Here is a 4,957-nt window from a genome sequence, read left to right as displayed (position 1 = left end):
GTCTCAACAATTGTCTCTTTCATTATTTCAGCAATCTTATCATTAAGCAACAACAGTTCTGACATTCCTTCATCCTCAAGTACTGTTATACCTTCTCTCTCAATGTGTATTTGGATGTGTGTTAGCAGTGACAGTCGTGTTTTTCTGCTAACATCTATTTTCTCTGCAATGCCAAGGAACTCGCAGATTGACACTAGTTGGTCTTTGGACAGAGTGTGCATTTCACGCACAACCTCTTCTCGCAGCTCTTCCACCAAAGACATTGTGGCAGTAGGCTGGAAGAATTTTGCATGTATGGGTGACGCTGAGCTGAGTCGCTTTTGCAGCCCCTGATGATCTCTGGCTGGCCTCAGGAAACATGCGCTAAAACACAGCTACCAGTTTGCCTCGACAGCAACACTTTCCTCACTGAAGTCTGCCTGGGTTGTAGTGGGGGGGATTTAGCTGGCTTGGACTACGATGTGCAGATTGTGGACACCGGACATCTAAGCAGCTATCCCAGCGGTGCCTCCCTGGTGGTCTAGTGGTTAGGATTCGGCGCTCTCACCGCCGCGGCCCGGGTTCGATTCCCGGTCAGGGAAACAAAATGTTACACCCCTGAAAACAGGGGGAAAAGAATCACGAGAGTGATTATGACTTGCGTCTCTCATGCAGTAGTTTATTGCAGTGAAAATGAGCAGAAACGTTTCACATTCTGTACTGCTAAATGTCACATGGCGGAAGAAAAACACTAAATAATAAACCGAAATACTAAAGTGCTTACTATACATATACTTGAGCAGGTTTCCTGACAAAATGGCTGACAATCGCAGTGTTTTTAGCTCCTGCCGTTATCTTAATGGCCATTACACAGTACAAAACACAGCTCAAAACCGCCACGTATATGTGCACAAAACTGCAATGTAATGCTTTTAACGCTTACAAAACAATGAAGGATTACCTCTTAAATATCTTAACAGTGTACACATTGGAAATATATCAACTTTTAAACACTTTTACCTGAAAACAGGGGGAAAAGAATCACGAGAGTGATTATGACTTGCGTCTCTCATGCAGTAGTTTATTGCAGTGAGGAGAACGCGCGAAAGCCCCCTAGTGGAGAATAGAGACACTACTAATCGATCCCAGAAAAGGCTTACTAGCCGATCACTGATGTATAGATTGCAGTTCTCTTAAGTAACATGAAAGCCATTAATATAACATGAAAAATAATAAACTCTTAACCATTTTCTTACCATATTTACATTATTTTCGTCCTTATATCAACTGATATGAATTAGTATTAACTGAACAGTTTTATATGCAATAGTCATTCAACCTGTCACACAGTCACTCAGCAGCATGCACAGTAGGAGAAAATATATTAAAATAAAATAAAACAATAAAGAAAATAGAAAAATAGTAAGGAGCAAAATATTAGAGAGACATGGTAAAAGAGAAAAGATGACTGAATATATATGTATCTATAAATATAAATATATGTACATTAGTGATTAAATAAGAAAATCTTGAAAAGAAATATGACGGGAGGGCAGATGGGATATTGCACAGGAATGAGCAGCAGAAAATTAAAGTATTGCACTTGTGACAAAGCTTGTGATCTTTCCTTCCTTCCATCCTTCTTTCCTTTGTGACAAAGCTTGTGATCCTTCCTTCCATCCTTCTTTCCTTTGTGACAATGCTTGTGATCCTTCCTTCCATCCTTCTTTCCTTTGTGACAATGCTTGTGATCCTTCCTTCCATCCTTCTTTCCTTTGTGACAATGCATGTGATCCTTCCTTCCATCCTTCTTTCCTTTGTGACAATGCATGTGATCCTTCCTTCCATCCTTCTTTCCTTTGTGACAATGCATGTGATTCTTCCTTCCATCCTTCTTTCCTTTGTGACATTGCATGTCATCCTGCCTTCCATCGTTCTTTCCTTTGTGACAATGCATGTGATCCTTCCTTCCATCCTTCTTTCCTTTGTGATAATGCTTGTGATCCTTCCTTCCATCCTTCTTTCCTTTGTGACAATGCTTGTGATCCTTCCTTCCATCCTTCTTTCCTTTGTGACAATGCATGTGATTCTTCCTTCCATCCTTCTTTCCTTTGTGACATTGCATGTCATCCTGCCTTCCATCGTTCTTTCCTTTGTGACAATGCATGTGATCCTTCCTTCCATCCTTCTTTCCTTTGTGACAATGCATGTGATTCTTCCTTCCATCCTTCTTTCCTTTGTGACATTGCATGTCATCCTGCCTTCCATCGTTCTTTCCTTTGTGACAATGCATGTGATCCTTCCTTCCATCCTTCTTTCCTTTGTGACAATGCATGTGATTCTTCCTTCCATCCTTCTTTCCTTTGTGACAATGCTTGTGATCCTTCCTTCCTTCCATCCTTCTTTCCTTTGTGACAATGCATGTGATCCTTCCATCCATCCTTCTTTCCTTTGTGACAAAGCTTGTGATCTTTCCTCCCATCCTTCTTTCCTTTGTGACAAAGCTTGTGATCCTTCCTTCCATCCTTCTTTCCTTTGTGACAAAGCTTGTGATCTTTCCTTCCATCCTTCTTTCCTTAGTTTAGTTTCAGTTTTCAGATTTATTTGTCATATGCAAGTTAGCACAGGGTCAACATTGCAATTAAATGTGTTTGACGAGCAGCAGTCACTCAGCAGCATGCACAGTAGGAGAAAATATATTAAAATAAAATAAAATAATAAAGAAAATAGAAAAATAGCAAGGAGCAAAATATTAGAGAGACATGGTAAAAGAGAAAAGATGACTGAATATATATGTATCTATAAATATAAATATATGTACATTAGTGATTAAATAAGAAAATCTTGAAAAGAAATATGACGGGAGGGCAGATGGGATATTGCACAGGAATGAGCAGCAGAAAATTAAAGTATTGCACTTGTGACAAAGCTTGTGATCCTTCCTTCCATCCTTCTTTCCTTTGTGACAATGCATGTGATCCTTCCTTCCATCCTTCTTTCCTTTGTGACAATGCATGTGATCCTTCCTTCCATCCTTCTTTCCTTTGTGACAATGCATGTAATCCTTCCTTCCATCCTTCTTTCCTTTGTGACAATGCTTGTGATCCTTCCTTCCATCCTTCTTTCCTTTGTAACAATGCATGTGATCCTTCCTTCCATCCTTCTTTCCTTTGTGACAATGCATGTGATCCTTCCTTCCATCCTTCTTTCCTTTGTGACAATGCATGTGATCCTTCCTTCCACCCTTCTTTCCTTTGTGACAATGCATGTGATCCTTCCTTCCATCCTTCTTTCCTTTGTGACAAAGCTTGTGATCCTTCCTTCCATCCTTCTTTCCTTAGTTTAGTTTCAGTTTTCAGATTTATTTGTCATATGCAAGTTAGCACAGGGTCAACATTGCAATTAAATGTGTTTGACGAGCAGCAGTCACTCAGCAGCATGCACAGTAGGAGAAAATATATTAAAATAAAATAAAATAATAAAGAAAATAGAAAAATAGCAAGGAGCAAAATATTAGAGAGACATGGTAAAAGTGAAAAGATGACTGAATATATATGTATCTATAAATATAAATATATGTACATTAGTGATTAAATAAGAAAATCTTGAAAAGAAATATGACGGGAGGGCAGATGGGATATTGCACAGGAATGAGCAGCAGAAAATTAAAGTATTGCACTTGTGACAAAGCTTGTGATCTTTCCTTCCTTCCATCCTTCTTTCCTTTGTGACAAAGCTTGTGATCCTTCCTTCCTTCCTTCCTTCCATCCTTCTTTCCTTTGTGACAAAGCTTGTGATCCTTCCTTCCTTCCTTCCATCCTTCTTTCCTTTGTGACATTGCATGTCATCCTTCCTTCCATCCTTCTTTCCTTTGTGACAAAGCTTGTGATCCTTCCTTCCATCCTTCTTTCCTTTGTGACAAAGCTTGTGATCCATCCTTCCATCCTTCTTTCCTTTGTGACAATGCATGTGATCCTTCCTTCCATCCTTCTTTCCTTTGTGACAATGCATGTGATTCTTCCTTCAATCCTTCTTTCCTTTGTTACATTGCATGTCATCCTGCCTTCCATCCTTCTTTCCTTTGTGACAATGCATGTGATCCTTCCTTCCATCCTTCTTTCCTTTGTGACAATGCATGTGATTCTTCCTTCCATCCTTCTTTTCTTTGTGACATTGCATGTCATCCTGCCTTCCATCGTTCTTTCCTTTGTGACAATGCATGTGATCCTTCCTTCCATCCTTCTTTCCTTTGTGACAATGCATGTGATTCTTCCTTCCATCCTTCTTTCCTTTGTGACATTGCATGTCATCCTGCCTTCCATCGTTCTTTCCTTTGTGACAATGCATGTGATCCTTCCTTCCATCCTTCTTTCCTTTGTGACAATGCTTGTGATCCTTCCTTCCATCCTTCTTTCCTTTGTGACAATGCTTGTGATCCTTCCTTCCTTCCATCCTTCTTTTCTTTGTGACAATGCTTGTGATCCTTCCTTCCATCCTTCTTTCCTTTGTGACAAAGCTTGTGATCCTTCCTTCCATCCTTCTTTCCTTTGTGACAAAGCTTGTGATCTTTCCTTCCATCCTTCTTTCCTTAGTTTAGTTTCAGTTTTCAGATTTATTTGTCATATGCAAGTTAGCACAGGGTCAACATTGCAATTAAATGTGTTTGACGAGCAGCAGTCACTCAGCAGCATGCACAGTAGGAGAAAATATATTAAAATAAAATAAAACAATAAAGAAAATAGAAAAATAGTAAGGAGCAAAATATTAGAGAGACATGGTAAAAGAGAAAAGATGACTGAATATATGTCACGGTCCGGGGCAGCGGCCGTGTGGAGAGTGGAAGGAGGACTCAAAGCGCAGCACTCATTCAGGTGTGAGGGTGATTTATTGATAATAACAAACATAAAGAGGAGATGGCAAAACAGAACTACGGATGAACTAAACTGGGTGAAACTACACAAAGGAGTGGCAAACCTGA

The 4,957-nt window shown here is 39.6% G+C and overlaps 1 non-coding gene across 1 annotated transcript; it reads left to right on the top strand.

The window, feature by feature from the left end:
• Nucleotides 1-509: 509 nt before the first annotated feature.
• Nucleotides 510-581, top strand: trnae-cuc (transfer RNA glutamic acid (anticodon CUC)). Its single transcript has one exon. It is a non-coding gene; the product is annotated as a tRNA-Glu (tRNA).
• Nucleotides 582-4,957: the final 4,376 nt, after the last annotated feature.

The sequence above is a fragment of the Maylandia zebra genome, linkage group LG4 (genome assembly GCF_041146795.1).
Source record: "Maylandia zebra isolate NMK-2024a linkage group LG4, Mzebra_GT3a, whole genome shotgun sequence".
In the NCBI taxonomy this organism is placed as follows: Eukaryota; Metazoa; Chordata; class Actinopteri; order Cichliformes; family Cichlidae; genus Maylandia; species Maylandia zebra.
Note: the sequence above shows the minus strand (reverse complement) of the source record. Positions and strands in the feature narration are given on the sequence as shown.